General features: G+C 42.3%; 1 long non-coding RNA gene across 1 annotated transcript; it reads right to left on the reverse strand.

The window, feature by feature from the left end:
• Window positions 1-1200: 1200 nt before the first annotated feature.
• LOC118286263 lies at window positions 1201-7242 on the reverse strand. The gene is made up of 3 exons (XR_004785346.2): window positions 6929-7242; window positions 5037-6521; window positions 1201-1864 (listed from the first exon to the last, which is right to left on the reverse strand). It is a non-coding gene; the product is annotated as an uncharacterized LOC118286263 (long non-coding RNA).
• Between the last annotated feature and the right edge of the window lie 15328 nt (window positions 7243-22570).

Below are 22570 nucleotides of genomic sequence, written 5' to 3' on the forward strand. Positions count from 1 at the left end.
AAAAAATTGATGCAGACATGCAAACTCTATTAGCAGGCGTCTTCAATAACCATTGTATCTAAAAGGTAAACACTGCCCTGCATGGGGCTTCATCTTCACTTAGCAGTCTTAAAGCATTTCTGTAGATATGCAATAGAATTCAATGCCTTTCAATCTTTGTAATCACATTGATTTGATTTGGTCTCTCAGAATTCATTTCCAGTGTGTGTGTGTGTGTGTGTGTGTGTGTGTGTACGGGTGGGTGCGTAGATGTGTGTTCTGTTCCTGCCAACAGGAAATTAACTGACTGCTGATCAGTGGACATTCAGGAAAGGAAAGGTTCACTGTCTTATTAAAAATGTGTCAGATGCTACAGTTGGTGGAGTCAAACAGTTTATGTCTTTGCCCATCATCACTTTTTGGATCTGGATAATAGACTCATTTAAGACTTACTCTACTTAATGCATGTGTTTCATAAAACTGATGATCAGGAACTATACAGGGAGGAATGAGCTCCACAAACTTACCTCACTGCTCTTCTCTGTCACAAAATTGACTGCTGGCTTTTGCTGTCAAACAGGAAAATTGCTTCCTCTTTAATTTTTAATCGGCAGCTCCTGAATTTCTTCGCACAAATATTTTTGCTTGCCCACAGTAGCACTGAGCAAGCACAATCTCTATTACTGTTTATGGTCAGTAATAGCCATACACTACCCTGTTCAGTGTTTTCATATTTGAATTGCTTCAACTTTGCTTCCATATTTACATTGAAGAGATTTGATTTTTGGATGATGCAATGACCCTAAAAAACACTTATTCATCATTATGACACCACTGAAGTCAGAAGACGACATCATACATGTATTTTGCAAACAATACGATCAGAGACACAATCTGCTGTCGGCCTATGTGAGGCAGACAAGATAAGTTTGTCAAGATAAAAAAAGTAAATTTTCTTATTTTATGACTGCAGAGAAAGACGGGGTGAATGAATGAAAGACTTAAATGCACAGCGATTACAGCAATAGAACAATAATATAAAGCTGTGTGTCTGCACTTTTCCGCTTTCCCCCCTCAAACTTGCCCCTGGCCTGAACCTTCGATTGTGCTTCTTTGAAAGACGAACGCACTGAAGTTAACCTTGTGCACTGAAGAAAGAGAGCACGCAGAGGAGAATGTTCATGTTCACCTGTTATAGAAAAGACACTCACATTACCTGAGTCGTTATACCTGAAAATTTATTTGAAACAAATGAAATGCTGGTTTTCTTTTTTTAAATATGCTGAATGACTCTGCACAACGTTGCAGTGTGTGAGTGTCTTCTGGCCTTTCACGGAACATGGTGATCTGTTGCATATCATTTATTTCTGTGTGTGTGTGTGTGTGTGTGTGTGTGTGAGGATGTGATGCCTCAAACAAGAAAAACAATGATAACCCCAGTCACCACTGTCTGCAGTGCTTTTATTAATTACTTGATAAACAAGCCGGAGGAGCAGCTTCTGAATAAATAAATGCCAGAAAGAGATGTGATGCTGTGTGACTATGCAAATTGCACTTGAAGATTGTTTTAGCTTGTATAGCTGTTACATAAGATTTAATGGACAACTGCCCACTTTGTGCACCTGTTAACTGGTTTCCTCAAAGTCCTGTCAATCATGCCCTTCTCAAGAAACTGCGAGATGTTCACGTGGGTGACAAAGACGCCTGTGTAACAGCTGGTTATGGTCACCACAAAGGTGAGTGTAGGCTGCTTCTGCTTCCCACGGCTCCTATTTACCAGATTCTTCGGCCCTCGTGGTGACTCAAAGCTGGTCGTACGTGACGCCGTCCCACCAACGCTGCTGTCAGATGAAAGCTTTGTCTTTTGTTATCAGGCGCCAAACTTCTGAGGAACATAGAAAAAATTAGAAATATTAGGCAGATTAAAGTTCAACCTTGTTTTTCAGTCTGACTTTAGGGCCAGGCCTTGACACTTTGAAGGCCGGCATTGAGAATGATGCAATGTGTGAAACGCCGCCGCTCTGCTCCCCTCACACGTACGTTCAAGATCCCCCAATTCAACCTAACAAAAAAAAACATCCCAGTGGCAGATTTATTCCTTAAGTCGCCAGGCTTTAGGAAAATAAATGGCTCTTTGAAACCCTTATATTGATCAGTGCGATTAATCATGCAATGGTTCACCAGGAGATCGAACATAGAAACGCTGTTTTCCTGTCTTTGTCATTGACTCTCAGGAGGCATTGCTACTTCTCCATTTCTTTTCCAAAAGTAGAATTACTTGCAGGTGGCAGTTTGTGGTGCGTTCACACAAACCACAGAAGAAGTGGTACGAAACAGTTTGAAGCTGCATTGTCTATAATACCGGTTGTTTGCATTCATTATATTTTTGGTAAACAACATTACATTTCCCGATTTAAGTGTCCCATTTCGCACCCTAACTGCTTTCTCCCCACATGACAGTGTCTGTGGTGCTTCAAAGAATTCTCCACACTGTCTCGAATGCTCTTATCCCTGTATTTCTCTTTCGTTCTTTCGCTGGACATGAACACCACAGACGGTAAATAAATCCTCCCGGCACAGATAAGAGCATTGTGAGTCGCTGTCAGTCAAACTTTGCTTTGACTGAGCCCAGCGGGTTTGTGAAGCACGGGATGACAGGTCAACAAAACTCTTTTAATTAATGAGTTATCTCTCAGTGTGCGTGACGTCGAGTTCACAGCTCTGGGTTTTGTTTGTGCACAGTCTGAACCCTGAACAGACCGAAACTGAATGAAAACAATCATTTTTAATTATTTTTTTCCCTTCATTCTGGAACAAGAGAATAGAAGTACAGGTGTGAATACAGCTGAAGATGAATGACTCTATGTGTGTGTGTGTGTGTGTGTGTGTGTGTGTGTGTGTGTGTGTGTATGTGTATGTGTGTGTGTGTGTGTGTGTGTGTGTGTGTGTGTGTGTGTGTGTGTGTGTGTGTGTGTGTGTGTGTGTGTGTGTGTGTGTGTGTGTGCGTGCATGAAGGTCGGGGTTCAAGGAAACATTAACAAAAAAACAGCTACCGTACTTTGCATCACCCTGAGATCGGTAGGAACTGAAAAAAAAAAACAGAAAAAGAAGCAAGGAACAAATAAACCAGCCACAAACATCTGGTAATATGCATCAAAACACACTTTGGCACTGGCTTGACTTTGCGGGCCAATTGACTATGTACGTTTTTTATGTGTAGTCTTTTGCTTCAGAAATACTAGTTTTACTTTGAATTGCACACAAATATGGATATCAAGTGCAAAATGGAGGATGTTTTCTCCTGTCTATGTTTTCTCACAACTGCAACAATACCAATACCAAGTCATTATACTGTACCGCTCTATGGATTGTCCCATCGTCTGATGCGTTACGCTGATTATGTTCATGTCTTCTCCTTCTCCTGTGTTCACGTCAAATGAGGTTCCCTGAATCACGTGAGAGGTTACGAAACATTGCCCAGGCACTTTTCACCCAGCGGGTCTCGATGGCGCCCCCGCTCCTAATTGCTCTCAAAATGACCCAGCTCCGGCAAGATCGGCCCCGCTGGTGTGGAAACACCTGAAAGGCTCAGACAATTTGAATGAATGATGATATCCTCTTGATTGAGCCTTTCCCACACGACACGCTTGTAACCAAGGTTATTGAGGGTTTTCATTCATTCATTTGCCACACACACTGGTGTTGTGTTCTTTTGGTGGAAAGCTTGGGGATTATCCTGCACAAACACATCTTCAGCCTCCCACAATATTTCGGCGTCAGTCTGCAGACACTGTTTCCAGTTGTGTCCTCCCTTTCATGCAATGGAAACACATCCTTCCATACACAGAGGGCATGATTTGAATTTGTAAGTCATGCTCATTTCATGATGTTTCATGAGCCTCTGGGCTGTCGGGGAGCTTAGCAAAGAGGAAGAATCTCAGCTACGCGAGCTCATTAGGCAGAGAGGCAGTCATTTTTAATTCCCATCAAGCTCATACATTTTCTCTCTTTTTTTTTTATCAGGGCTCCCATAAAGTTTAACAAAGTTGTAACTGGTCGCCATGCAAACTTAGTGGATAGATAGGGACTGGACTTTTCTTTTGAGACAGACTGTTTGATATTGTAAGGTCTCAAGTGCCTTAAGATAATGTTATGATTTGGCGCTATACAAATAAAACTGAATTGAATTGAATATTCATCATTATATATCCATCTTTTTCACTTTATATTCCCAGATATTTACTTTTTTTTTCTTTTGTATTCATCTCAGTCATTTCCCTGTCACTGCCTCCATCATTTAAAATGTCAGATAGAGTATGAGAACGTGTTTCCCGGGGACACCTTCCCTGTAGGAAAAGCTGCTACACACGTTGGCAAATGTAAAAGTAAAGCGGTTCACAGTGGGTGTCCATGTTTCTCAGGCAGGCTCCAACTTATACTGTACAAGCTATCTTGTATATCATGTGTCAAAGCCGGGTATACAATAATGTGTGAAAAAAAATAACAAAAGTATAGTCACAGCATGTGTGTTTCTTGGTTTCTTTCTGTTACAGGCACTAGAGTAACACAGAATTTCCCAATGTTAAAACGGGAAATATATTTCAGGCATACATTTTCAGCACTGATATGTTTTAAAACAAAAACGTAGCAATGTGGATGTAGATTTAAAAAAATCTCATTATTGAAACTGTGTTGAAAAGTGAATCAATCGGCGACCCCTAAATCATTTCATTGACTGACAGTATAATTATTTATTTCCTCTTTTTTTTCTTCCAAACTTTCTATAGATATCATGATAATCTAGTTATGGTATTTTGGGGCATGATAACCATTTAATGAAAATCTCACATCAAGCCAGCCCAACCTCATAGCCTACACAGGACAACCATTTGCAGTCTGTGTATAAATAGCCTGCGGAACAGGCCCCTGGATTCTCATCCTGTCTCTTTCAACTGTCACAAGCTTTTAAAGGTGATGAGAGGAGCTGATGTGATTTGTCCTTATTCAAGGTCGCCCGCCGGTTGATTCTCTTTTCTTCCTGCTAATAATGTATTTACCTTGATTTCCCTCTTGTGCTGTGCTGCGTCCAGATTGTTCCCCGGCTCTCGTCACCGATTGCAGAATTGCGCCGGTCACATAGACGTGCGCTTGCATTTGCAATTGCACCCAGCTTTCAGGAAGTGCGCCTGTAAAGTGTGGTAAATATCTTTTTAAAATTGAAGGAATTCACACAATTTTGTTTTGGTTACATGTGCTCATGCCCTGATGATACCCTGCCTTGTATACAAAATATGCTGTGTTGAATCTCCAGCCTTGTCTTGCTCTCTGTGTGATTCAATACTATCTAATCCTTTCCTTGTTAAGCTGCAGTTTCACGACTCGAGTTTCTTTCATTTTCGTCGATGTAGATGACATCCAAACTAATGCCATGCGATGGCAATTGCTTTTTAACAACTGCCTTGTTGACAGTGATTTATTGTATTTTGGGGGGGGGAGGTTTTTGTTCTTTTTCCGGAAGAAACTGATAATCTGACTCAACGCTACCACTGTTGTTTTCCAAATCAAATCACATACTAAACAAGCGAGAGGGACAGAAGGAGACGGTGGGAGCGAAGGACAGACAGAAAAGAGGCAGAGCGCCGCTAATGAGAATGTCAGGCACAGGGAAGCAATTTGAGATGTTCACATTGCAGACCACAATCAGCTGTCATGATTAATGTCTGGATTTGTTTTTTTTCTTCACATCATTGCGCCTCTCTCTTAACTCCGCACTTGTCTTTGCAAAAGCTAGGAGTAAGGCACATCAGTATAAACAGTTGTCAAACCTCAACCTGGACAGGGCCGACAGGCTGACTTTAAGACGTGCACTGAAGTCCTTTTCCCCAAAATTTCCTGTACGTGAGAATGCAAATATGTGCAAACATTGCTCCGGACAATTTGGCAAGTCCTCTTGCCAGCCCCCTGGTGAAATTTCTGGAAAAACGTCAGAGAGAGCCCGTGTGAGAGTACAGCAGGGAACATCTCTGCGTCCTGCGTGCTCTGCCCAGACGCTGCGGAATGTTTCTGAAATGTTCCTGTCGGTGTGATCGTGTCTGACTCGGACAACCTCCTGCTGCATTCTTCATACATGAACGGCGAACCTTGGAGAATGTCCACGCCCAATTTTCCGGACAATTTCTGGAGTTCATGTCTGGAGACAGCCTCAGAGTCACCAATCAACCTGCGTGCTTTGTGGTCTATGGAAGGAAACCCACACAGGCACGGGGAGAACGTACAAAGTCCGAGCTGAAAGGCCGCATGATCAAAGCCAGACCGTTCCTGCTGAGAGGCAACAGTGCTCACCACTGCAGCACAGCTCCGACGCTATCACCTTCTGCGACGGCCTCCAAACAATGCAATGACACAGTTTGAAGCAGCTTCCACTTTCTCCTCTCGCCCGTTTCTCCCCAGGCCAGTGGGGATGGGAAATTTCAACAGCGCCAACAGTCGGAAACGCTGCATCAGTTTTCTGCTCGTCTTCCCTCACTAGTTTCCAGCCGTCTCTTTGTCAGACAGAAGAAAAGACCATTGTTATTTTTCTCACCGAGAGGCATTTTTACTCTTTTGAATTGACAGTGGATTACGGCATTGAATGGAGCTTGTCTCCTGGAATACAGTCAAGTAAGAAAAGAGCTACACTCGAGTGCGGCGCTCGGTTTAATATTCGAGTTTCGCGTTTATTCAAAAGCTAATGATGATGACATCAGGGGAAATCACGTCCGCAAGTCCACTGAAGGCAGAACATGTAAGGGCTGCTGTGTGTAGGAACAAAAAAACATTCCCGTTTTTCTGCCGCTGTGGTTCTGTTCGCGAGTTTCGAGGCCGTCGGTCACCAGTGTTCCTGTGCTTGTCCAGTGGGCTGAGAGAGATAAGCAGAAGGAAAGAAAACCATAAAAGATATTGTGATTACCTGTACCCTTCGTCTTAATCTTGATTCTTTTGCCCGCATTCGCCAGAGATGAACAATAGATCTATTCAAGGCGCGCCATGCATTCCTGACCTCACAGCTGATGATTAAAGTCTCCTCTGATGCCCAGAGCACTCTGCTCCCTCCCTTTACCTCCCCCTCCTTCACACACACACACACACACACACACACACACACACACACACACACCTCTGCACAACTACACACACACACACAAAACAATATATCCTAATATTTATCTCCCACTTCTTCTTCTTCTTTCACCAGCATTTGATGTCTTCAGGGGTCTTTGACACAGAACTAAAGAAAAGGAAAAAGATAAACATCAATAGTTCCTCTGGATGAAGCAGGACGCGGAATGACACAAAGTTCATTTTGAAGTTAGAGTAAAAGTAAAGGAGTGTGCATCCAAAAGTCCTCTCCACTCACAGAGAGAGAGAGAGACAGAGAGAAATTTCCGAATGATTTTTTATTCCTTCCCCGGTGCCGCCTCTGATGGGTTGTTTGTGGACAGTTGAGTCGCGCTGCCGCAAGGAACTCTCTATCGACTGAACTCCCAAGAGTTGGTTCACTCTCAGTGTGTGCTGGGGCTGCAGACGGTCCTACAGTCAGCATTTTCCGCCATGCACGGTAATTAATGCTTGAATAATCATTGCAAAAGACAAAAATAGAATTCTAGTATATGTGCAAGACAAACAGTTTATTGTTTCCCTGAGACATTCGCTCCCTGTCCTCTCATGCCAGAGGAAACCCTTCAGTACGGTTGCTGGCTGTCAAGTTTTCTCTTTCTTGTAGAATGCATGCTGTTCACATTAATGACAGATTTACCGGGAGAAATACTTTTTAAAACACTCCCTAATGAACAGCGATGGACAGCAGTAGAATTCTCATTGACTTCCCATTAATTTTGCTGATTGGATTAAGTCAAGAAACAGCCGCCTGCACTAGATTAACTCGATTACGGTTGCTTTGAAAACCAACAATGCATCAAGAACAGTCTATGAGTGAATCAGGACAAATAACATTAGAAGAAGGCTGTTTCATATTTGAAATTATAATCATAAAACATTATGGGGCCTTACATGGTGGTAGGTTGCAGGTAACTAGGCCATCGTCATGGTCAAACAAGAACAAACTATTTATGTAAATGAAATAGCCTGACAACCGTCTCATGGATAATTGCAATTGAAGGTCAAAGTTCAATTGCAACAAAAATAAATGAATGAAATGAAACTATAGATTTCAATGCCACCTGTTTGTTCTACACACAGGTTAATAACTTAAAATCCAGATATTTTACCTACATTATCTCCAGTCAAGGAATATTCATAAACAACTCCAGTTTACTTTCGCACATATCTACCGATAAGACGACAAAGGTAATTCATCTTCTGACACCTAGGCGGAATAAATTAAGCCATTAACCAGTGGTACTGTCTGATAAATAAGATAAATGCCACCACTACATGAAGAATAACCATCTATTATAATGTCTCTGACACAGAGAGAGGGGAGGGGGAGATGCTGCTGCCAATAGAGTATGCCACAGCATATATAAGAATGAATTACAATAAAACATAGATATGTGGATATTTTTTCGTTTTCCTCCTGATGGTCTAAATAACCCACTGCTGCACGACGCTGCTCTGTCTCGCCTGGTCATGTGCTGTCTGTGTTACCACACAGCAACCTTATCAGTCATGAATATGATTTACAATGATTGTTTTTCACTGTGAGAAAATTAATGTATGAATGCCTCATCTCTGCTGCAGTATCCTGTACGATCCGTGAGCTTACGTTAGCTGAGCAGGCTGGCAAAGTTAACCTGAAACTTAATTTAAGTTTGGCTGGAGTCAGTGGGCTAAGCAGGTTAATTCAATATACACTTGTCTTTTCCTAACCTGTCCTATGTTAGAACATATGAAACTATAAATAGAACTATTTTCAGTCAATTATCGTAGTTAAGCTCAATGGAATGTTTGTAGACAGACTGACAGCCAAAGGATGCAGACAGTGACATGTTGGACTGAAACAACTGACAGGGTGGCTCAACATTTCTATTTTTGCACAAAATATATAAATTCAAAACACTGAATGACCCATTTCTATCTATTTTACAACTGAATAATATACAGCACTGTCACTGTGTTCGATGTCAATCTCACCTGTTGCTTCTGCCCGAGCCGGCTCTCCCACAGCATCACGTTGGCAGCTGTCCTCCTCCTCCTCCTCCTCCTCTTCCTCCTCCTCCTCCTCCTCCTCCTCCTCCGCCTTCTCCTCGTCCTCCTCCTCCTCCTCCTCCTCCTCTTCCTCCTCCTCTTCCTCCTCCTCCTCCACCTCCTTCTCCTCTTCTTCCTCCTCCTCCTCCTCCTCCTCCTCCTCCTCCTCTTCCTCCTCCTCCACCTCCTTCTCCTCTTCTTCCTCCTCCTCCTCCTCCTCCTCTCCTATAGCTCTGTCTTCATTAGCTGCTGTCCCTTCCTGACCCTCTGTTGCTGCTTCAGCTGCCACAGCAGGACTGATTGAAAACAGACTCATTTGATGGTTAATCACACTGTTTGGACTTGGTCAGTTTCTAGGTACTCGGATTCGCGAATATACCTCTGGTCCATAATTTTCGGTCCGAGCCTGGTCACAGTATCGTAGAAAAATGCCGGATCAGATTAGCTATTTCACTGTAACATAACCCGTTTGGCAAACGTAACTATGGTCATTATTAAAAAATTGCTAAGGTTGCTTGAGTGTAAATTTCTACTAGCTAATGTTAAATTAAAGTCTGTTATAAAAGCACTAGTTCGCAATGGGGCTTTTTCTAATAATCGCCAAACCCCTAAAAAAAAACAGTGATGTTAATTAACGATTCGCTCTTTAGCCTTTGAAATGAATCTTACATGGTAATGAGCTTTTTCAAAAACTCTCTGTCTCTGGAGTTCAGCCCCTTGCACATTAATTCAGCGTGTATTGAAATCCAAATCTTGACAGGCCCTCTGTCCCTAGTTACTATCGCTGATCTCTGATTGGACAATCGCTGTTCAGGAGGGAGGGGGTTTAACCAACAGCTATACCCAACGCACATTTAGGACAAAACATTACAGTATCTTTGCCTGCATGATCTCAAATGTACTATTCAAAGACTCAGTCAGCTGAGGGGCCTGTACTGTACTGTTGTTTTATCAAGGCTGATTCCCTCTGTTTCCGACCTCAGGTGCCGTTGGCCCACAGGGAGCTCCGGGCAGGCGTACTATTCCAGCCTTTGTGCTTGTTAGAGTCGAGCTTCACGGCCTCACAGGAAATCCATATAGGAAAGACTGGCAGCACAGAAGGAGAAACCCTCTCATATAATGAAATAAAACATAGACAAGAGGGATGTCCAAAGAACATAAATCTGAATTATCAGAGTTGGAAAAAAATGGATTATTTTTTGCTTTTTACTCCCACCATATGTATGTATATAGATTCTTCTCTTGTCCACGAGTGCTCCCGGGTTTTAAAGATCTACATTCCACATTCTACTCACACAACAACTGACATCTAAGATACAGGCAAGAGAGTGGATTTGAGACAGAGAGGAAATGGGAAAGACACTGGGAATCGTAAGCATCATACAGGTGAGAAGTCACACTTTGACACACAGCTGATTGTCTGCTGCTCTGCCCTCCCGCAAAGCCTGCTCTGTCCCTTTGTGGTAATTGGAGCCAACGGAGGCCTGGACAGATGAGACAGTCACACAGATGGTTTTTAACAGACTTAATGATGCATTTCTGATTCCTCCTAATTGGCTATTGGAGGTCGGGCACCAATGGGTCAAGGAGAGGGGGCTTTGCCCGTGTCAACCAGACACCCTCTGAACCTTTACACCTCCCCAGATGGACTCACTAAAAGATTTATTGTGACACAAAGCTTTAAAAGGTTCCCTAGTTCCCTACGGCTTTGCATACTGTACCACAATGAAAAGGGTTTAAAGCAGCGGGACACAGTGATCTGGAATCAGTGTTGCATAACAAGTTCAAATGGGAGGTACTTTTACTTTACTATGATGGAGTATTCACTTAATTCAAAGGGAAGTAATGTAATCCTCTACCATAAGTTAAGATTTTATTCATCAGATAAATGAGCCTAGTTAAATGAACTCTATCTTAAGGTAATAGTGCTTCACAGCTGATAATCTATGAATTTCAGGGCTTGAGTCACAATTTTAAGCTTTTTTCCGTCATGAACACTCTGACAATCTCCTGCTGCGTTAATATGTAAAAGGCAAACTCCGGAAAATTTCCCAAAAATTGGGTGCAGACATTTTCCTGAAATGCCCAGACTTTCAGCGCACGTCTTCAAAAGCAGCTATAGAGATAAACATTGTTGACTCTCTCGCTGAGAGTACGTCAGAGGATCAATACCACTCTTATGTCAGTAAATACAGTATGTAGCTGGAGCTGGCAGCTGGTTACCTGAGCTGTAGTATATTAGGCTTGGAAACAGGGGAGACGTGTAAACATCTGAAAATACTAAATGTTTTGATTTTATGCGATGTATACGCTTTTATGTGCTGGACTAGTTCTTGGCCAGCATCGAGGAAACAAGCAGAGATGCCAAGAACCAGTCGGGCTCACAACACATTTTTAAACAATAATAATTTACTGAAGTAAAGTAAATTAATTCTTCCTCCATTTTTATGTGATGATTAAAAAAAAAACATGATATGCCCATAACGCAAAGGAAAGCAATGCAGCATCTACCTGCTTATGAATATCTGAGTTAACTTACTGTAGTTCTATAACATATTCCACCTCTCAGCACAACGAGTTCTCTCGTTTTCTCACTCCTGCACTTTTGCTCTCGTCGTCTCTCTCTCTCTGCTCCGAGGCAAAACTCCAGAGAAATGCAGAGGGACAGGGGTGGAAGGAGAAAGGTTTCTGGGAAAGAAAATGATTTATTCCCAGGCATTTCCAGGGGAACGCCATGAATAAATTCAGTTAGGTAAGCATTCATACGTGGCTCTCTGATTGTTTCATCTCGTCCCTGTGGAGAAAAGAGAGGAGTTGTAATACTGTTCAGTGTCTGCATGTTTTATTGTTGGAGCTTCTCAAGGAAATCATTTTGCTTGTATTTTACTGTACATCTGCTGCAAAATGGATATGCTGTACTAATCATCTATAATTTAGGGGTTAATAAAGTTGATTCCTGTTCTATTATACATCGATGTATCAATAGGGCGAGATTCAATTTAACAAGGAGGTCAAATGATCTAAGCATCTACACAAGCTTATAAATACTGTATTCTGGATGCTTCATAACATGTAATGTATTTAGGCCTGAGACCATTTAATGCTTTGTAGAAAAGTATTGATTTTAGGATAGTGTAGTGTACTTGTTGGTGTTAGTGAGGACTCCTGCTCCTGCTCTTCGTTTCCAGTTCGTGGCCCGGACCGACTACCTTTCCCTGTTCCGCGTATCCAGTCAGCAGTCGAGCCAACGCCAGCCCTTCATCCTCCATCGGCTGTCCGGCCGTCACCGGCACAACAACCACCAGATCCGGGTCCTGTTCTCCTCCAGTCTGTGGTCCAGCGGTCAGCAGCTCCTGGTTCCCGTTCTTCCCGGGGTTCCAGCTCTGCCTCCTGAGGGAACTCACATTCGCCGTCGGCCTCCGGCTCGACCTCTGGAATGGGTCTTCTTTCATCCTTGCCTCTGCCTGCCTCTGTTGGTCTCCTGCTTCACTTCACAAGCTGCCATCTGTGCTGATGTGCATTTGCAGAAGTTTTCAAATACGTTGGTGGTCCCTCCTCTTATAAAGCCAAGTCGAGGGTTATACGTGTCCAGTGTTCCACTCAACTTTTGGACCTTTTTGAGTGAAGCATCTGGGTATTTGAGACACAAAATGTGTCTTTGCCTTTTGTTCACACTCCTTATGAAAAGCTGGAGAGCAAAGCTACAGGACACTGCTCTGTAAATATGGAATAGAGGGTCATTAAAGAGTTCAAGAGGGGTCAGAGCAGCCTCTGCTGCTGCCCAAGAAGAGACCATAATGCATAATATAAAAGCTGTCAGAAAGTTGCAACATAAATATATAAAATCCAATGATTTGATCCCTCGTTGGTGCACTCATTGCCCTCATCTCACACAATGCAGATTGGTTTTCAGCGCCCTGGATGGCCTGCGGCACAGCATCACAGGGAAGTTTAGGGTTCACTGTCTTGCTTCAGAGCATTTCAGTTGTGATGGTATTCGCTGGGGATGTTATTCCACACACAGACTGGAGCTTCCTGTCAGCAACAGAATTTAACAGTCCCCGACGTATGGCTCTATAAAAGCCGAAGTGTAACAGGATTAATATAGCACATGGCAACAGCCCACCGCTGAGTCGGAAGTGGTGCACTAAACGATAGCATTACTATGCTAACATGCTCACAGTGACATGGTGATGTTCACTGGGTAGGCTTTAATGTTTTTCAAGTTCACCCTCTTAGTTTTTTTGCGATAGCATGCAACAATTTGCTAATAAAGACAAAGCACTTAATGAGACTGATGGGAATTGGTTTCGCTAATTCATTAGCAAAAGAATATGAAAAATTCTCATTTTGACCTGACGATGGCGCTACATTAAAAAAAGGGGCTCACAGAGTGATTTCAAAACAATTGCGCGGCAGACGGGAATGTCCGCACCCAATGTCATGGCAATCCATCCAATGGTAGTTGAGATATTACATCTGGACCGAATGACTGACCTGACAGCGTCATGGAGCCACATCACTGCCTAAAGCCACAACACATGGTCAGCGGTGAACCCGCTGCCTCTGCCATTGTTTTCCTGCGGGGAAAGCGGCGGCACCCAGGTTGAATTTATTTCAACTTCGACCCCGGATCTTTCAAAGAGCCACCGATGAGACAACCACCCGTATGTAACGTAGCCTGAAGGCGCAGCCAGAAGAGACGGAGTGATGGAAAGAAAACAATTTCTCTGTGTTATGTTTTCAGAAAACGGGCACTTTTGTTGGACAGCAGCAGCGGTATGATGTGTATTCATGAACGCTAGGTATGAGCCTGAGGATCATTCATTAAAAGACAGCCTGCTGTGCTATTCCTGTTAGCCCACCAGTGCTGAGAGAACACGGCCAACATTTCTGTGTACAACCATGGATCGTCCTCTGCTCAGTGTAAAGACCGGCGCTGTCCTTGCTTTAACAGTAAATGATGAAAAGAGCAGGTCTATTATCCGGCTTCTCTCTATGGTTTTACAAAGTTGTACAGTGAGCACAGAAGTTACAAGTAAGCGTTGAACAGTATCCTCTTTTTCTCTCTCAAAGTTTAATCATTAAAAAGTAAAAGTGAGAACGATTTTTTTTTTAAATACACAAAATAAGAGGGTATAACAACATACGAAGAACTGAAAGGAGGGTAGCAGAGCTTGAAGGCGGCTGTAAGACCAGCCCTGGGCTTATTGGAGGGTTGATTAATGGTGCTTTAGTGAGAACAGCAGAGGGTCCCCTGTGACCACCCTGGCAAAAGAGACACTTCTTATTCTCCGTTACAACCATCGATGATTTTCAAGGAGAGGCTTGAATATGACTGGAGACGACTCCGTACACCGTGTCACAGGAGAGGAAATCAATGCTGACTGCACCACTCGCTGAGTCTCAGTACTGCTTCTCATGATCTATTTACATTTTTGGGAGAGCTCGGCCACTCCTCCTTATCGGTTCATGTGAAGATCGTGTTCCTCTGTGTCGTGCGCGAGGAGAGCACACATTTCTCCAGCTCAGTATGCGGGAGTGCAGTGTCTTGCTCCCAGTACAAGGAGGCACAGTTGTTCTTGAACGCACCAGCTTGAAAACCTCATTAGAGACGTTCAATGGCTGTCTGGGGTTCCTGTGTGCTCACATCTGCCTTTCTCACTCTCTGCCTCTTCGTGTGCCTTATAATATTCCCTGACAGGCTTATCCAGCGAGCTGAAAAATAAAACCCACTTTTTCTGCAGCCTGAAGTCAGTTAAACTCTTCTCATTAAACTGCCAAAGTCCAGGGAAAGCTCTCGCTGCTTTATTTGGTTTGTTAATGAAATGGGCCTCCTCTCCTCTGATGCCTCAGTATCTAATCTAATTGAAGCGCCTTTACGGGGTCAGAATACAGATACATTTCACTGACTGCTGGGAAATTAACTTCCAGAAAACTCCATGACACCAGTGGCTGTAAAATGACCTGCAGTCGGCATTCCTGTTGAATTGTGAAAGCGAGCAAGAATTCAGAGCATTTGTCAAAACACTGATGTGACATAGCGAGGACTTTTATCAAATGAAGTTTGACTATTTGACTCACCAGAGCTGGAACAACAAAGTGGAGAACAGAAGGTCTGGCTATGTGAGACTACGGTAAGGAAGCCAGCCCAGAGCCCAATGTCCCGACGACCTTAGTTTTCCCACGATCGCTCAAAGTCCCATACGGCTATCGGGGTTCGCAAACTTTTTTTCGTTTTTTTTGTGGAGTTTGTGTTGGAGTTTGTTTCGTGCTGGGAGCTGGTTGTTAGTTGATGTTTGCTGACTCCACTTCTAAGCAAACGCTGAAGGCTGAATGGAGGCTTCGAGGCAAGGCACTGTGGCGTGACAGGGTCACGCTGTAGGCCACTGAGAAAGTCGAAAGAAAGTCTTCTTACAGTCTGCTGAGACATTCACACAAAAAGGGATTGATACATTCACATTATTACGTAATACCTTTAAATTGTTTGAACAATCCATTCGGAAATCCGCGCTCCTGCCACAGCAACGTGCTGTTCAAAATTGAGAACATATAAGCCTCAGTATGTTCAACGAATAATCAGTACTTAACAATCAGCTCCTGAGATCCGTCACCCACTTTGAGATGCTCTGTAAACTTCGTGCTTCAGATGGTGTTGAGCTTTTTAGGGATTGAGCCTCTCTCAGTTCCAGCTCAACACAGGAACATCTGAAGCCCCCCCCCCCCCGTCCCCATCCCAGCCAGTGGACTCAGATATGAGCAAACAGATGGCTGGAAGTTATAAAGAAAAGAAGTCTTTGTCTGCTGCTTATCGTGACCTCAGTGAGCAGGGAGTGCATGAAAAGAGCTGGATTGTCCGCTCCAGCGTGCTCTCGCAGCGGCGGGCACACTCAAGGGGATTCCTGCATCGTCAGATTTCTTTAGAGAAGTGCCATAGACTTGCTCACAGCAGTTTATTCCCAAGGGTGTGCATATATGTTGAGTAGTTGGGGAGTAGGAGGAGATGAATGCAAATTTGTGCTTGTTTATCCCGGAAACTTGTGTTTATACGAGGGCCACGGACAGTGCATACCACACCAGATAATACTGTACGTGCAGGTATTTTATTCTCGTTTTTTTTTTTTTGTTTGCAGAAACTTTTACTTGAACTGTGTGATGTGGCATACAGTATATGTTTGAAATGTGTCCCTGAAATCTACAAGGCCTCGCTCAATATCTGTCTCATCACAGGTTATTTCACACGATCCAAGCCGGCGTCCTCAAAAGTGAAGCTGAAAAATAATTAATAATTCTGCAGGGTAGAGATTGATTCGACGGAGACGTAATTTGTTCTGGATAAGCTCCATCAGTCGGGGTGGATGGCTTCGTCTGAGGCCTTAATGGTTTACATGCTGCGCTGCTGAGTGGTCTGCTGTGCAGTAAGACAAACACATACCAGGGGACTTGTTCAAATGCCAGTTTTAAAGCTGCGTTCAAGGCTGCAAGGGGCAGCAGGAAAGCCTTCTAGTTGCATTTTGTGAAAGCACTGACTCCATATGAGTTAATGTTTTGTTTCATAGCTCTGGGATGAATACCGTCTCATTGGAAGATCAACAATTCAAGGCGCTGCAGCATATAACATGTAAAGTGTTAGTTCTTTTAAATGTAACACACTTCATATACGTTCTATTGCCTGGTACATGGAGTTCCCTGTGAATGCGCAACCAGGAATCAATGCACAGCAATTCTTTAATGTTCCTCAGAGATCCCTACTGAAAATTGTTTCTGTCCTTCAGTTTTGATAAACCTGAATGTGACTGCTCTTAACCCTCCTGTGCGAAGTACGGTTGCATAATCAATGGAGCTGCAGACGATCCTGCACACACAGGAAAATCAATGATGCCAAATGATGAGGGAAGAATGCAGAAACAATTTAGGCCCTTCTCTGTCTTTTAATGATATTGCAGAACTGACAAAGGGAACTCTTTGTACCTACAGTATGTGTGTTCTCATTCACTCTCTCCTCGTAATGATCGAGTCTTGTCTCGTTCATCCTCTCTCTCACTATCCCAAAAAATCGAGCGGAACTTCTAAGAGTTGTGCCTTTGTTCTTGCCGCTGCGTGTGACGGTCAGTTGGTGTGTGGGAGTGAAATGGAGGTTGACCTTTTTGTAGTGATTTGATATAATCCCTCTCTGGCAGGCACTAGACTGGGTCACCACAGAGTGACCTGGAGTCCATTGCTGTGTTTTTCCTTCTAAAAGAAAGAATTATTTATTTCCAGCTGCTTTGCCACGACACTTTGCATTTTTTTTCTTTCTTTTGCAGAGTTTTTAATCATTGATGGAGAAGGTTGAATCTGCCCTGGTGGCTTCTTGTGATCTATATTCCTCCATCCGATATACCCCCACTGAGCATGGATATAAGGTTAAGGGATAAATCCATTCAAAAAGATAATCTGTGCATTATTAATTATCTCCCTCAAAGGTCAAATCTTTGGTCCAGGGTGCAAGAAAAGGGGAAAACACCATAAGGGAGCTGATAATAATTTCTAATTTCTAATTTCTATAAGTGGCAGTTACCAAAAAAACTGAGAAGTGATGTGTATTCAAACGGCAACCACCAAGCCAGTTCCACAATTTCAGTGATAGATAAAACATGTCTCAGCTGTAAAACAGGTCAATACTTTCAGGGAAACCCATGTATATTCAATGCCCCTGTAACAGATGCAATCCTCAAAAAGCTGCAAAACTGCCTTAATAACAGAACTTTAATGGTTAAAAGGGTTGAGGCTGAAGTCAAAGCTCAACACTAAAGACCTGCGAGATTATCAGTGAATTGAAACGATGTCTCTGTGAGGGTCTCGGGGCACATTGTGAACTTCTCAAAACTGCTATTTCTGGGAGTGAGGCAAACAATCCCACAACCTGGAGTAAGCAGAAAAGAAACCTGCAGCCTTGAGCAACTGGAAAAAGTCATATACTGTAAGGACTTAGAGCATGTTCCCCCTTTGCCACAGTCATAATGGGTTTACATTCAAAAGAAATAGAAGGGCTCCTTCGAAGGGGGGAGGGGAAGGAAATGGCACGGATCACTCTAGTGTTCAAATATAATTTGAATTTTACAAACACAGCTTCACTCATGTTCCCACACTGCAACTTATCAAGAGGACAATGTGTCACAGTACACTGCTCAGAATTTTCAGTGTAAATCACCAGTTTTGAAATTTTAAGAGAAGCCAAGTATTTTCCTTAATCACAGAATTTGAGATATTATCTCTTTACGCAGTCCAAGATTTGTATGCGAGCTCTTCAGATGCTTATATTTATCAGCAGGTCTACTGAAGTTATTTGCACGATAAATCAGAGATTCCGGTGTTTGTTTGAGAAAGAGAGCGAGCGGGGCAAAAAAGCTCTACAATAAGAAAATATACATATAGTAGCCTATACACAATGCTCGTAGGATTTGAATTGCCCGTCCAATGCTTTTTATTAAGGATTTGTTTTCTTCACGCTTTCCGATGAGACACTTGTGCACGTCGGCCTTACCAAATCTGCAGCTACTCAGGGGTTCTGATTTGCTCAAGGACACTTTGGTGCGCTCACATATTGGCTGTCACAAAATCTCACTTGGCTTTGTGTCATGAGCTAATGTGAACGTGTATGTGTACGATGTCCGTCCGTCAGAGGGGTTTCATTGCAGTGTAGACAATTAAGGTTTCTGTGATTGGTGTTGCACCCTTGTGGTTATTGGAATGCAGTTTCCAAGGGGCATGTGAGCAGACATTTGAATTTTCAGAGATTTACAGTTGATTAAATCAAGTTATACGTAATTACATCAGTTGAAATATTTAATGTAATGGATGGGGGGGGGGGGGGGGGTTGTAATTTGTAAAAACATTTGGAGCTATTTATGGAATTCTTATTTCTTTAAAAAGTTTAAGATGGTGGATCATCACAACAAGGTAATATAACAGACAGTTTTTTCCTTTTTTTGTTTGGGGACATTTAAACATCAAGGCTCAAGATGAGAAAATGACAAAGGGCTCTGCCTCATTGACCCATGAGGACAATTCCAGGTCTCTTACTGTGTGGGAAAGCACATTGGGACCTGCACAGTGCATCAATAGCATGAATAAGTTGTATAGATTTTCAGAATGCAATTCTGAGGTGACGAATGAAAACTATTAATCTGAGTGAACTGGCCAGTCTGTGTGGACAAGTAATAACTTACATTCAATTATAGTGGCAGTTGTTGTATAAAAGGCTATTGATTTATGGATGCTTGCAGTTTGCTTCTCAGTCAGGCCCGTGTGTTTTGGATTTTTCGTTTAGATATTATGACTGACCAAACTCAAACTCTATCTCATTCTCTTGCTCTTTATCTTTTGCTTATTTTCTCAAACCCAGCCTTTTGAGGCTTAAAATAAATGTGTTCCCATTCAAGGGTGACATCGCCAGACACTGGAAAAAACTTTACAGTAACTGGCCAAAGCGAGTCAGCTCATCTGTGTTTGCGTCTGTATGTAGCCCCATACCAAAGTCCTTTTCATGAGGATTAAATTTGAAAATCGTATTCAAACTGTGCACCTTCATGTGCTCCTATTTGCTAATCTGATTTTAAATCTATCTTTGGTTCAATAATGAATCAACAGCATAAGCTGGAGACACGCTCGGTGGAAATGAGACATTACTGATAATATAATAATAAAAGCTCAAGAAACTAATCAGCCCCTGCCGGCATGTAGGAAGGCCTTTTTATCGTTGTCATTACTCCAACGCTGTGCAATCTGAATAAACACTGTGGTAAAACATTACATCAGCTATATTAGATGACTGTGGTGTATCACCCCAAGACCAGTCAGAAAAGTTTAAGGTTAGAGAGAAGTTTAAGGTAATGAGACTGTATATTTTTTTGCTGTGAGATCAGCATCCTTGACGTTTGTTTTGACATACAGTACATTGTAATCTTAATTTGCTTTTCTGCCCCTTTTAATATAAACACCAGCCATGTGCAGGAACAAGAGGAGGATACCTATAACTGCTGGAGCCTATGAGAGACTGGGCCTGCAGGAGCAGTTTCAGACATTCATGGTCTTTTTCAATCTGTCTCAGATGCTGTGATTAGAGAGAAAGAGAGAGAGAGAGAGAGAGAGCTACAGAAAAGCATTATCCAAAAATGTCACTTTTGGAGCCATCACAGTGATTTCTCCATCTGTTTGCTGGAGAAACGACACCCGTCCTTAACACGGGTAGACATGCGTCAGATTGGCCTCCTGCCCGATCTCCATTGAGCCCTGCTTTGAGCGAGGGCATATGTGTGTCAGGCATATATAGACATAGAGAGGAGGAGGAGACCAACACAAAGTACGGGAGGTCTTGGCAGTTTTCTGGCATGCTTCAATCAGGAGGATAACCGATGTTTCGCCTCAGTCTGAGTTGCTCAAAATGAGATGATACCAAATGAGACATACAATGCCCACAAGCTCACAACTAATCACTGTTAGCAGGTGCATTCAAACAATAAGGCTTATATATATTTGTTGTTGTGTTCAGCTCTTTGACAGCTTTGAACATGCAGCCCCAAAATAGTGATCCCCTGTAAACTTCTCTGAATGGTTCATTTGTGGGCATTTCACTCTTTCAAATGAAACAATGTAAAATCACAGAATCAGAATAAAGGAGACTGATCCCTGCCTGCAAGCACCAAAGACTGCGAAATGGAGTTGCCCATGTTAACCTGCAGATACATCCAACTGGAGGCCAGGTTTGTCCTCTAGTCTAGAAAGTCAATTCAGTGTGCTTTAGTGAATGCTGCCATGTAAAAACACACAAGCCAATGTAAATATATAATGGATGTAGATGGGTCCGAAGGTTATCAGGTACTTTGAGCCACCTAAAAGCAAAAGTGCTACTCTTTTTCTGGGTTGGATCGCTGATAATTGAACGAAGATGGAACATGAGTGCTTGCTGGTGAAAAGACCAAGTGACTTGGTTGGTAATAACTTCATAAACTATCCTGCTTTAAGTAGAGGATGGCAGTGAGGGCCGCCCATTCCTCCACAGGAGATTAAGTTGGTCCAGAGCAGAGTGATTCTTTTTGAGCTGTTCGGGATAAACTGCACTTCAGAAAACATCTAATAACAAAGATCTACGTGCTGGGATTCATTCCCAAGCAGAAGTGGCTGGAAATTCCTCTAACTTTTGTATTATACATGTAGTTTAACACCATGCTGAGCAGCTTTTTAAGTTCACTTCAGCAGTGTCTTATACTGACTCATATTTGATTAATTTTAAAATCAATCTCTGAGGAGTTCTATATTAATCTTTTGCAGTCCAGGGAGAATCACACACACACACACACACACACACACACACACACACACACACACACACACACACACACACACACACACACTTTGAACTAAGTCATGTAACTTAGAAGAAATCCTATAAAGTCAGTGCATTTCCTTTATTAATTAAAACTCTTGTTTATTAGTGATTATCTACATTTTCATCCCGAGTTCTTACCTTCAATAACGCTGCCTCAAAGTTGCTGACCGTTACTTTGAAGATAATTTTTCTTCAAACGACGTACGATGCTGCTCTCTGCTGGTAGGAAGCTGGAAATGCAGTTGGGGGGAAAAAACACAGTTGAAGTTTAGCACCAATCGATTTTACAAAACCATCCACTAGTCATGTAACTAAACTGATAATGAACGCCACAATGTTGCATATAGTCTTTTTATTTGTGAAGTGTGAAAAACTATAGTGTGGCATCAAATGCTGCAGCTGCTTTACTTACTTAAATAAGTTAGTTACATTGAGACAGATGGTGGAACAGTTCAGTTAATCATTTGATTAACTATATTATAATAAGTCATTTATAGAGCACTTCATTGCTAAAACCAATCTCAGTGAATGACAGATGTACACACCAAGAGGGAAAAGGTTAATGTGTCCAACAAACTCAATACATTTATAGCAATGAGCTTTTATAGTTTTACATAATTAGACTAATTTTATGGTGTCAAATTCCTCAGGTGGATTTCAGTTTGATATAACACTTTCTATGCATATTACAGAAGTGAAGACTTCAGTCAACACTCTAGATAACATTTGAGAAAACACCTTAAAAATAAAAACACATGCTTGAATTGAATGTACTTCTTACTCTACACGTACCTAAAATATTTCATTCACACTCGAGGTGGAACTCCCTCTTGCTTAGAATTAAAGTCATTTTCTAATTTGCCAGAACGGGAAAGAATGTGTAGCAGTTTTTGTAAATTCACAGCTGTTCCACTTAAGTGGAAATAGTTGGATGTTATTCTAATTACACACTCAATAAGTTGTAGAAGCAGAAGCACAGCGACCCACACCATAAATGTGTACAATATTCACCTAAAATAAAACTTTTTATTCATG

Source organism: Scophthalmus maximus, chromosome 15 (assembly GCF_022379125.1).
Source record: "Scophthalmus maximus strain ysfricsl-2021 chromosome 15, ASM2237912v1, whole genome shotgun sequence".
Classification (NCBI taxonomy): domain Eukaryota; kingdom Metazoa; phylum Chordata; class Actinopteri; order Pleuronectiformes; family Scophthalmidae; genus Scophthalmus; species Scophthalmus maximus.